At 44.3% G+C, this 13454-nt stretch overlaps 1 long non-coding RNA gene across 1 annotated transcript; it reads right to left on the reverse strand.

The window, feature by feature from the left end:
• Positions 1–6512: 6512 nt before the first annotated feature.
• On the reverse strand, positions 6513–8313 carry LOC136760982 (uncharacterized). The gene is made up of 2 exons (XR_010820308.1): positions 7837–8313; positions 6513–7018 (listed from the first exon to the last, which is right to left on the reverse strand). It is a non-coding gene; the product is annotated as an uncharacterized LOC136760982 (long non-coding RNA).
• Between the last annotated feature and the right edge of the window lie 5141 nt (positions 8314–13454).

Below are 13454 nucleotides of genomic sequence, written 5' to 3' on the forward strand. Positions count from 1 at the left end.
ACAAAAGCAAAGTTTGTGGGGAATAATAGACATTTTCTATACTTTTGAGGCATAAGCAATTAGGAAATAACACTTACTACAAAGGAACAAAAAAGAAAATACAAATTTGTTACACTGTGTAATGTATTGATAACACACAGACACAACTCCTATGAACCCAGTGAGACACAATACCTGCAGACTGCCCCCGGACAGCAAAGCACTGCCTGAACTGGTAATGCACTTTTTGGGGGTGAGGGTAAGGAGAGAGGCTGCAGGGTTGGACACCCAATCACACGTTCCTCTGAGCAGCGCTGGTGCATTTGTCTACCTCCGATTCACCCTGCTGTCCTTGCCTGCCACCTGGTCTCTGTGCGTCTCTTAACCCCCCCCTCCGACGTGCACTCTAGCACTCTGCACAGACCCAGGCAGCAAATGAGAGGGAGTGCGGAGTGGGGAGAGTCAACATGCAAGATAAACTCCTCTATTAATCTGTGCTAAATTCACTGGTGGGATTCTGCAGCAACAACCAGAAGTTGGTAAATAAATCAATACAAATTGAAAATGGTTAAGAACCTGTGAACCATTACAGGTGAATGAAGCAAAACCACCCTAAGTATAAAGTCCAGCCAGAGACCTGAAACATGGGTGAAACCCATCCTCTCCTCATCGCAGGCTGGATTTTAAATCAGTGGGTGCGATTCCTCATACATGAAATACATTCAATTCAATCAATACTGTTTCTTATACAGCACCCATTGCAACAAATTGCCACAGAGCACTTCACACATGAAGATTCCAAAATCATAAGAATACAGATATTCTTAGGTTCTTTCTGTAGTGTTTATACATTACAATCAGTAGGGATTAGAGGTGACCAGCATCTTCCTATAGACTATACACCATTGGTCAGTGGACTGTTAAATCAGCTGGAGCACATGGCACTGGTCTTCACTGGCTGGGAACCCATGCCATGGCCATGACCTATCCTCATTCTCCTCTGGTCCCAGCATCTGCATTACTTGTAAAATGTTGGAAAAAATTATTAGACAGAAAATAGAGGAGCATCTCAATGAAAACCATATTCTTGGAGATAGTCAACATGGGTTTAGGTGAGGCAGATCATGTCTTACTAATTTATTAGAATCTCCACACCAAAGACTGATCCTCAAATTGGAAGCTGTAGGCATTCAGGGTAATGTAAGTAGATGGATTATGAACTGGTTGATGTATAGGAAGCAGAGGGTGTCGATTAGAGGAGTCGCTTCTAACTGGAGTGAGGATGTTAGTGGAGTTCCACAGGGATCAGTACTAGGGCCTGTGCTTTTTCTAATCTATATTAATGATCTGGACTCTGGGATAGTTAGCAAACTTGTCAAATTTGATACTAAAATAGGTGGCTCAGCAGATACCGTCTCGGCAGCACAGGCTATTCAAAGGGACTTAGATAATATTCAGTTGTGGGCCGACACCTGGCAGATGAAATTCAATGTGGACAAGTGCAAGGTAATACATGCAGGTAACAGAAATGTCCACTATAATTACACTATGGGAGGAATAGAACTAGATGAAGTAACGCATGAGAAAGACCTAGGAGTCTACGTGGACTCCTCACTTTCTCCATCCAAACAGTGTGGGGAAGCAATAAAAAAGGCAAACACAATGCTAGTGTATATTGTCAAAAGTGTAGAATTGAGCACAAGGGCAGTGATGTTCAGACTGTACAATGCACTAGTTAGAGCTCATCTGGATACTGTGGACAGTTCTGGGCTCCACACTTCAAGAAAGATATCGCTGCTCTAGAGGCAGTTCAGAGGAGAGCAACCAGATTTATTCCAGGTCTGAAGGGAATGTCCTACTGAGAGACTGAGGACCTGAACCTTTTCACCCTGGAACAGAGGAGACTACGTGGGGACTTAATGCAAGTCTTCAAAATCATGAAAGGCATCGACCACATCAAACCAGAGGAGCTTTTCCAGATCAGCAGGGACACACGCACCCGGGGACACAAATGGGAATTGGGCTTCAAGGCATTCAAGACAGAAAACAGGAGACACTTCTTCACACAGAGAGGCGTCACAATCTGGACAAACTCCCCAGCGATGTGGCTGAAGAGACAATTTGGGAACATTCAAAAACAGACTGGATAGGATCCTTGGATCACTCAGTTATTAATGGACACCAAACGAGCACAATGGGGCTTATGTTCTTACACGTCAGAACCAGTATCAGGAAAACATGCTCCGCTTGACTGACCTTTCACCAGTGTTTTCTGTGATTGTGAAACCTCTCCTGTCAAGGATTAAGTAAGAGCCTTTCAAAGGAACGAGGAAATGCCTCAGGAAATCCTTGAATGACCTTTGATCTATGATTGTGAAGCAATTCTGAAGCTCCCGCAACAATCCTGAACCTCCTACAGCCAACAATTACAAAATAATAATACAAACAATAATTATAAGAACAAAAAAGAACAACTCAGAAACTGGAGTGGTGATCTTCCTTGTTTTAATATAACGTATTCGTGATCCACTGCTCTCATACACAGCACAGCTCTAAAACTACTGCTGCTTGCAGTTCAGACACAATCACACAGACTGGTCTCGGAGCAGCTTACAGACACTCACAGTCACATGCGGGGGGTACAGGGGGGTGCAGGAGCTGCTGCCTGGCCCTGATAAAAGAGCCACAGCAGAGTGCAGGACGGCATAGCGGAGCCAGAAAGAGTGGAGGAGAATGAAAGGAGGGAGAGAGGAGAGAGTGTGGGCAGGGTGAAGAGGGTGAAGGAGGATAGGAGAGTGTGAAGTAGGGCAGAGAGAGAGAGAGGAGGGTCGTGGGCAGGATAGACAGGAACAGAGGGGAAGTGTGAAGGAGGGATAGAGGCAGGGGAGAGTCCTCGGGATGGGGACAGGGTGGGGCTGGGCTCCTCAGCGGCCCGGACATTGGATCTTGTACCCGACTCGGTAGGCCTGCAGGTAGATGCGTGCCTGGTTGATCGTGCAGGGAGAGAAGCAGCCGCTCAGCGCTGGTAAGATGGAACTGCACTGTAACTGTAACGAATGTAACGGCACTGAAACTAATGTAACTGCACTGAACCTAATGTAACGGCACTGAAACTAATGTAACTGCACTGAAACTAATGTAACGGCACTGAAACTAATGCTACGGCACTGAAACTAATGTAACTGCACTGAAACTAATGTAACGGCACTGAAACTAATGCTACTGCACTGAAACTAATGTAACGGCACTGAAAATGTAACTGCACTGAAACTAATGTAACGGCACTGAAACTAATGTAACTGCACTGAAACTAATGTAACGGCACTGAAACTAATGTAACTGCACTGAAACTAATGTAACGGCACTGAAACTAATGCTACGGCACTGAAACTAATGTAACTGCACTGAAACTAATGTAACGGCACTGAAACTAATGCTACTGCACTGAAACTAATGTAACGGCACTGAAACTAATGCTACTGCACTGAAACTAATGTAACGGCACTGAAACTAATGCTACTGCACTGAAACTAATGTAACGGCACTGAAACTAATGCTACTGCACTGAAACTAATGTAACTGCACTGAAACTAATGTAACTCTCTAATGACACTCTCACTCACTGACATAATTCACAGTCCTACACCTGAATCTGGTCAGTGCGTCTCGTGCTCGGGGGCTGGGTGGGGTTGTACCTGTGCTCAGGGACACAGTGTCCAGGTGCACAGGTGTGCATGTGTGCAGGTGTGCAGTACCTGTACTTGGTGCAGAGCTGGACGCCCAGCAGTCCACAGCGGTCCACATAGCTCTCCTGGGATGTCTTTATCACATTAGGTGTCCACACTCAAGCAAAATCAAATAGATCACATTTTCAGTATAATCATAAATCTCGAAAAACTACTCGCTTCTAAATCTTTTGTAGTAATTTTTGTATTACTTTAGTATAAATACATGTTAATTTGGATTCATATGTTGTTTTTTTCTGACTTTATGTGAACGAAAAGACACAAGGTTGCTCATTTCCTCATTGGAAATAGTTACATTTCAAAATATCACTGTCCAGGTCACAAAAGCAAAGTTTGTGGGGAATAATAGACATTTTCTATACTTTTGAGGCATAAGCAATTAGGAAATAACACTTACTACAAAGGAACAAAAAAGAAAATACAAATTTGTTACACTGTGTAATGTATTGATAACACACAGACACAACTCCTATGAACCCAGTGAGACACAATACCTGCAGACTGCCCCCGGACAGCAAAGCACTGCCTGAACTGGTAATGCACTTTTTGGGGGTGAGGGTAAGGAGAGAGGCTGCAGGGTTGGACACCCAATCACACGTTCCTCTGAGCAGCGCTGGTGCATTTGTCTACCTCCGATTCACCCTGCTGTCCTTGCCTGCCACCTGGTCTCTGTGCGTCTCTCAACCCCCCCCTCCGACGTGCACTCTAGCACTCTGCACAGACCCAGGCAGCAAATGAGAGGGAGTGCGGAGTGGGGAGAGTCAACATGCAAGATAAACTCCTCTATTAATCTGTGCTAAATTCACTGGTGGGATTCTGCAGCAACAACCAGAAGTTGGTAAATAAACCAATACAAAATGAAAATGGTTAAGAACCTGTGAACCATTACAGGTGAATGAAGCAAAACCACCCTAAGTATAAAGTCCAGCCAGAGACCTGAAACATGGGTGAAACCCATCCTCTCCTCATCGCAGGCTGGATTTTAAATCAGTGGGTGCGATTCCTCATACATGAAATACATTCAATTCAATCAATACTGTTTCTTATACAGCACCCATTGCAACAAATTGCCACAGAGCACTTCACACATGAAGATTCCAAAATCATAAGAATACAGATATTCTTAGGTTCTTTCTGTAGTGTTTATACATTACAATCAGTAGGGATTAGAGGTGACCAGCATCTTCCTATAGACTATACACCATTGGTCAGTGGACTGTTAAATCAGCTGGAGCACATGGCACTGGTCTTCACTGGCTGGGAACCCATGCCATGGCCATGACCTATCCTCATTCTCCTCTGGTCCCAGCATCTGCATTACTTGTAAAATGTTGGAAAAAATTATTAGACAGAAAATAGAGGAGCATCTCAATGAAAACCATATTCTTGGAGATAGTCAACATGGGTTTAGGTGAGGCAGATCATGTCTTACTAATTTATTAGAATCTCCACACCAAAGACTGATCCTCAAATTGGAAGCTGTAGGCATTCAGGGTAATGTAAGTAGATGGATTATGAACTGGTTGATGTATAGGAAGCAGAGGGTGTCGATTAGAGGAGTCGCTTCTAACTGGAGTGAGGATGTTAGTGGAGTTCCACAGGGATCAGTACTAGGGCCTGTGCTTTTTCTAATCTATATTAATGATCTGGACTCTGGGATAGTTAGCAAACTTGTCAAATTTGATACTAAAATAGGTGGCTCAGCAGATACCGTCTCGGCAGCACAGGCTATTCAAAGGGACTTAGATAATATTCAGTTGTGGGCCGACACCTGGCAGATGAAATTCAATGTGGACAAGTGCAAGGTAATACATGCAGGTAACAGAAATGTCCACTATAATTACACTATGGGAGGAATAGAACTAGATGAAGTAACGCATGAGAAAGACCTAGGAGTCTACGTGGACTCCTCACTTTCTCCATCCAAACAGTGTGGGGAAGCAATAAAAAAGGCAAACACAATGCTAGTGTATATTGTCAAAAGTGTAGAATTGAGAACAAGGGCAGTGATGTTCAGACTGTACAATGCACTAGTTAGAGCTCATCTGGATACTGTGGACAGTTCTGGGCTCCACACTTCAAGAAAGATATCGCTGCTCTAGAGGCAGTTCAGAGGAGAGCAACCAGACTTATTCCAGGTCTGAAGGGAATGTCCTACTGAGAGACTGAGGACCTGAACCTTTTCACCCTGGAACAGAGGAGACTACGTGGGGACTTAATGCAAGTCTTCAAAATCATGAAAGGCATCGACCACATCAAACCAGAGGAGCTTTTCCAGATCAGCAGGGACACACGCACCCGGGGACACAAATGGGAATTGGGCTTCAAGGCATTCAAGACAGAAAACAGGAGACACTTCTTCACACAGAGAGGTGTCACAATCTGGACAAACTCCCCAGCGATGTGGCTGAAGAGACAATTTGGGAACATTCAAAAACAGACTGGATAGGATCCTTGGATCACTCAGTTATTAATGGACACCAAACGAGCACAATGGGGCTTATGTTCTTACACGTCAGAACCAGTATCAGGAAAACATGCTCCGCTTGACTGACCTTTCACCAGTGTTTTCTGTGATTGTGAAACCTCTCCTGTCAAGGATTAAGTAAGAGCCTTTCAAAGGAACGAGGAAATGCCTCAGGAAATCCTTGAATGACCTTTGATCTATGATTGTGAAGCAATTCTGAAGCTCCCGCAACAATCCTGAACCTCCTACAGCCAACAATTACAAAATAATAATACAAACAATAATTATAAGAACAAAAAAGAACAACTCAGAAACTGGAGTGGTGATCTTCCTTGTTTTAATATAACGTATTCGTGATCCACTGCTCTCATACACAGCACAGCTCTAAAACTACTGCTGCTTGCAGTTCAGACACAATCACACAGACTGGTCTCGGAGCAGCTTACAGACACTCACAGTCACATGCGGGGGGTACAGGGGGGTGCAGGAGCTGCTGCCTGGCCCTGATAAAAGAGCCACAGCAGAGTGCAGGACGGCATAGCGGAGCCAGAAAGAGTGGAGGAGAATGAAAGGAGGGAGAGAGGAGAGAGTGTGGGCAGGGTGAAGAGGGTGAAGGAGGATAGGAGAGTGTGAAGTAGGGCAGAGAGAGAGAGAGGAGGGTCGTGGGCAGGATAGACAGGAACAGAGGGGAAGTGTGAAGGAGGGATAGAGGCAGGGGAGAGTCCTCGGGATGGGGACAGGGTGGGGCTGGGCTCCTCAGCGGCCCGGACATTGGATCTTGTACCCGACTCGGTAGGCCTGCAGGTAGATGCGTGCCTGGTTGATCCTGCAGGGAGAGAAGCAGCCGCTCAGCGCTGGTAAGATGGAACTGCACTGTAACTGTAACGAATGTAACGGCACTGAAACTAATGTAACTGCACTGAACCTAATGTAACGGCACTGAAACTAATGCTACGGCACTGAAACTAATGTAACTGCACTGAAACTAATGTAACGGCACTGAAACTAATGTAACTGCACTGAAACTAATGTAACGGCACTGAAACTAATGCTACGGCACTGAAACTAATGTAACTGCACTGAAACTAATGTAACGGCACTGAAACTAATGCTACTGCACTGAAACTAATGTAACGGCACTGAAAATATAACTGCACTGAAACTAATGTAACGGCACTGAAACTAATGTAACTGCACTGAAACTAATGTAACGGCACTGAAAATGTAACTGCACTGAAACTAATGTAACGGCACTGAAACTAATGCTACGGCACTGAAACTAATGTAACTGCACTGAAACTAATGTAACGGCACTGAAACTAATGCTACTGCACTGAAACTAATGTAACGGCACTGAAACTAATGCTACTGCACTGAAACTAATGTAACGGCACTGAAACTAATGCTACTGCACTGAAACTAATGTAACGGCACTGAAACTAATGCTACTGCACTGAAACTAATGTAACTGCACTGAAACTAATGTAACTCTCTAATGACACTCTCACTCACTGACATAATTCACAGTCCTACACCTGAATCTGGTCAGTGCGTCTCGTGCTCGGGGGCTGGGTGGGGTTGTACCTGTGCTCAGGGACACAGTGTCCAGGTGCACAGGTGTGCATGTGTGCAGGTGTGCAGTACCTGTACTTGGTGCAGAGCTGGACGCCCAGCAGTCCACAGCGGTCCACATAGCTCTCCTGGGATGTCTTTATCACATTAGGTGTCCACACTCAAGCAAAATCAAATAGATCACATTTTCAGTATAATCATAAATCTCGAAAAACTACTCGCTTCTAAATCTTTTGTAGTAATTTTTGTATTACTTTAGTATAAATACATGTTAATTTGGATTCATATGTTGTTTTTTTCTGACTTTATGTGAACGAAAAGACACAAGGTTGCTCATTTCCTCATTGGAAATAGTTACATTTCAAAATATCACTGTCCAGGTCACAAAAGCAAAGTTTGTGGGGAATAATAGACATTTTCTATACTTTTGAGGCATAAGCAATTAGGAAATAACACTTACTACAAAGGAACAAAAAAGAAAATACAAATTTGTTACACTGTGTAATGTATTGATAACACACAGACACAACTCCTATGAACCCAGTGAGACACAATACCTGCAGACTGCCCCCGGACAGCAAAGCACTGCCTGAACTGGTAATGCACTTTTTGGGGGTGAGGGTAAGGAGAGAGGCTGCAGGGTTGGACACCCAATCACACGTTCCTCTGAGCAGCGCTGGTGCATTTGTCTACCTCCGATTCACCCTGCTGTCCTTGCCTGCCACCTGGTCTCTGTGCGTCTCTTAACCCCCCCCTCCGACGTGCACTCTAGCACTCTGCACAGACCCAGGCAGCAAATGAGAGGGAGTGCGGAGTGGGGAGAGTCAACATGCAAGATAAACTCCTCTATTAATCTGTGCTAAATTCACTGGTGGGATTCTGCAGCAACAACCAGAAGTTGGTAAATAAACCAATACAAATTGAAAATGGTTAAGAACCTGTGAACCATTACAGGTGAATGAAGCAAAACCACCCTAAGTATAAAGTCCAGCCAGAGACCTGAAACATGGGTGAAACCCATCCTCTCCTCATCGCAGGCTGGATTTTAAATCAGTGGGTGCGATTCCTCATACATGAAATACATTCAATTCAATCAATACTGTTTCTTATACAGCACCCATTGCAACAAATTGCCACAGAGCACTTCACACATGAAGATTCCAAAATCATAAGAATACAGATATTCTTAGGTTCTTTCTGTAGTGTTTATACATTACAATCAGTAGGGATTAGAGGTGACCAGCATCTTCCTATAGACTATACACCATTGGTCAGTGGACTGTTAAATCAGCTGGAGCACATGGCACTGGTCTTCACTGGCTGGGAACCCATGCCATGGCCATGACCTATCCTCATTCTCCTCTGGTCCCAGCATCTGCATTACTTGTAAAATGTTGGAAAAAATTATTAGACAGAAAATAGAGGAGCATCTCAATGAAAACCATATTCTTGGAGATAGTCAACATGGGTTTAGGTGAGGCAGATCATGTCTTACTAATTTATTAGAATCTCCACACCAAAGACTGATCCTCAAATTGGAAGCTGTAGGCATTCAGGGTAATGTAAGTAGATGGATTATGAACTGGTTGATGTATAGGAAGCAGAGGGTGTCGATTAGAGGAGTCGCTTCTAACTGGAGTGAGGATGTTAGTGGAGTTCCACAGGGATCAGTACTAGGGCCTGTGCTTTTTCTAATCTATATTAATGATCTGGACTCTGGGATAGTTAGCAAACTTGTCAAATTTGATACTAAAATAGGTGGCTCAGCAGATACCGTCTCGGCAGCACAGGCTATTCAAAGGGACTTAGATAATATTCAGTTGTGGGCCGACACCTGGCAGATGAAATTCAATGTGGACAAGTGCAAGGTAATACATGCAGGTAACAGAAATGTCCACTATAATTACACTATGGGAGGAATAGAACTAGATGAAGTAACGCATGAGAAAGACCTAGGAGTCTACGTGGACTCCTCACTTTCTCCATCCAAACAGTGTGGGGAAGCAATAAAAAAGGCAAACACAATGCTAGTGTATATTGTCAAAAGTGTAGAATTGAGCACAAGGGCAGTGATGTTCAGACTGTACAATGCACTAGTTAGAGCTCATCTGGATACTGTGGACAGTTCTGGGCTCCACACTTCAAGAAAGATATCGCTGCTCTAGAGGCAGTTCAGAGGAGAGCAACCAGACTTATTCCAGGTCTGAAGGGAATGTCCTACTGAGAGACTGAGGACCTGAACCTTTTCACCCTGGAACAGAGGAGACTACGTGGGGACTTAATGCAAGTCTTCAAAATCATGAAAGGCATCGACCACATCAAACCAGAGGAGCTTTTCCAGATCAGCAGGGACACACGCACCCGGGGACACAAATGGGAATTGGGCTTCAAGGCATTCAAGACAGAAAACAGGAGACACTTCTTCACACAGAGAGGCGTCACAATCTGGACAAACTCCCCAGCGATGTGGCTGAAGAGACAATTTGGGAACATTCAAAAACAGACTGGATAGGATCCTTGGATCACTCAGTTATTAATGGACACCAAACGAGCACAATGGGGCTTATGTTCTTACACGTCAGAACCAGTATCAGGAAAACATGCTCCGCTTGACTGACCTTTCACCAGTGTTTTCTGTGATTGTGAAACCTCTCCTGTCAAGGATTAAGTAAGAGCCTTTCAAAGGAACGAGGAAATGCCTCAGGAAATCCTTGAATGACCTTTGATCTATGATTGTGAAGCAATTCTGAAGCTCCCGCAACAATCCTGAACCTCCTACAGCCAACAATTACAAAATAATAATACAAACAATAATTATAAGAACAAAAAAGAACAACTCAGAAACTGGAGTGGTGATCTTCCTTGTTTTAATATAACGTATTCGTGATCCACTGCTCTCATACACAGCACAGCTCTAAAACTACTGCTGCTTGCAGTTCAGACACAATCACACAGACTGGTCTCGGAGCAGCTTACAGACACTCACAGTCACATGCGGGGGGTACAGGGGGGTGCAGGAGCTGCTGCCTGGCCCTGATAAAAGAGCCACAGCAGAGTGCAGGACGGCATAGCGGAGCCAGAAAGAGTGGAGGAGAATGAAAGGAGGGAGAGAGGAGAGAGTGTGGGCAGGGTGAAGAGGGTGAAGGAGGATAGGAGAGTGTGAAGTAGGGCAGAGAGAGAGAGAGGAGGGTCGTGGGCAGGATAGACAGGAACAGAGGGGAAGTGTGAAGGAGGGATATGGCAGGGGAGAGTCCTCGGGATGGGGACAGGGTGGGGCTGGGCTCCTCAGCGGCCCGGACATTGGATCTTGTACCCGACTCGGTAGGCCTGCAGGTAGATGCGTGCCTGGTTGATCGTGCAGGGAGAGAAGCAGCCGCTCAGCGCTGGTAAGATGGAACTGCACTGTAACTGTAACGAATGTAACGGCACTGAAACTAATGTAACTGCACTGAACCTAATGTAACGGCACTGAAACTAATGTAACTGCACTGAAACTAATGTAACGGCACTGAAACTAATGCTACGGCACTGAAACTAATGTAACTGCACTGAAACTAATGTAACGGCACTGAAACTAATGCTACTGCACTGAAACTAATGTAACGGCACTGAAAATGTAACTGCACTGAAACTAATGTAACGGCACTGAAACTAATGTAACTGCACTGAAACTAATGTAACGGCACTGAAACTAATGTAACTGCACTGAAACTAATGTAACGGCACTGAAACTAATGCTACGGCACTGAAACTAATGTAACTGCACTGAAACTAATGTAACGGCACTGAAACTAATGCTACTGCACTGAAACTAATGTAACGGCACTGAAACTAATGCTACTGCACTGAAACTAATGTAACGGCACTGAAACTAATGCTACTGCACTGAAACTAATGTAACGGCACTGAAACTAATGCTACTGCACTGAAACTAATGTAACTGCACTGAAACTAATGTAACTCTCTAATGACACTCTCACTCACTGACATAATTCACAGTCCTACACCTGAATCTGGTCAGTGCGTCTCGTGCTCGGGGGCTGGGTGGGGTTGTACCTGTGCTCAGGGACACAGTGTCCAGGTGCACAGGTGTGCATGTGTGCAGGTGTGCAGTACCTGTACTTGGTGCAGAGCTGGATGCCCAGCAGTCCACAGCGGTCCACATAGCTCTCCTGGGATGTCTTTATCACATTAGGTGTCCACACTCAAGCAAAATCAAATAGATCACATTTTCAGTATAATCATAAATCTCGAAAAACTACTCGCTTCTAAATCTTTTGTAGTAATTTTTGTATTACTTTAGTATAAATACATGTTAATTTGGATTCATATGTTGTTTTTTTCTGACTTTATGTGAACGAAAAGACACAAGGTTGCTCATTTCCTCATTGGAAATAGTTACATTTCAAAATATCACTGTCCAGGTCACAAAAGCAAAGTTTGTGGGGAATAATAGACATTTTCTATACTTTTGAGGCATAAGCAATTAGGAAATAACACTTACTACAAAGGAACAAAAAAGAAAATACAAATTTGTTACACTGTGTAATGTATTGATAACACACAGACACAACTCCTATGAACCCAGTGAGACACAATACCTGCAGACTGCCCCCGGACAGCAAAGCACTGCCTGAACTGGTAATGCACTTTTTGGGGGTGAGGGTAAGGAGAGAGGCTGCAGGGTTGGACACCCAATCACACGTTCCTCTGAGCAGCGCTGGTGCATTTGTCTACCTCCGATTCACCCTGCTGTCCTTGCCTGCCACCTGGTCTCTGTGCGTCTCTCAACCCCCCCCTCCGACGTGCACTCTAGCACTCTGCACAGACCCAGGCAGCAAATGAGAGGGAGTGCGGAGTGGGGAGAGTCAACATGCAAGATAAACTCCTCTATTAATCTGTGCTAAATTCACTGGTGGGATTCTGCAGCAACAACCAGAAGTTGGTAAATAAACCAATACAAATTGAAAATGGTTAAGAACCTGTGAACCATTACAGGTGAATGAAGCAAAACCACCCTAAGTATAAAGTCCAGCCAGAGACCTGAAACATGGGTGAAACCCATCCTCTCCTCATCGCAGGCTGGATTTTAAATCAGTGGGTGCGATTCCTCATACATGAAATACATTCAATTCAATCAATACTGTTTCTTATACAGCACCCATTGCAACAAATTGCCACAGAGCACTTCACACATGAAGATTCCAAAATCATAAGAATACAGATATTCTTAGGTTCTTTCTGTAGTGTTTATACATTACAATCAGTAGGGATTAGAGGTGACCAGCATCTTCCTATAGACTATACACCATTGGTCAGTGGACTGTTAAATCAGCTGGAGCACATGGCACTGGTCTTCACTGGCTGGGAACCCATGCCATGGCCATGACCTATCCTCATTCTCCTCTGGTCCCAGCATCTGCATTACTTGTAAAATGTTGGAAAAAATTATTAGACAGAAAATAGAGGAGCATCTCAATGAAAACCATATTCTTGGAGATAGTCAACATGGGTTTAGGTGAGGCAGATCATGTCTTACTAATTTATTAGAATCTCCACACCAAAGACTGATCCTCAAATTGGAAGCTGTAGGCATTCAGGGTAATGTAAGTAGATGGATTATGAACTGGTTGATGTATAGGAAGCAGAGGGTGTCGATTAGAGGAGTCGCTTCTAACTGTCGTGAGGTT

Source organism: Amia ocellicauda, chromosome 2 (genome assembly GCF_036373705.1).
Source record: "Amia ocellicauda isolate fAmiCal2 chromosome 2, fAmiCal2.hap1, whole genome shotgun sequence".
Classification (NCBI taxonomy): domain Eukaryota; kingdom Metazoa; phylum Chordata; class Actinopteri; order Amiiformes; family Amiidae; genus Amia; species Amia ocellicauda.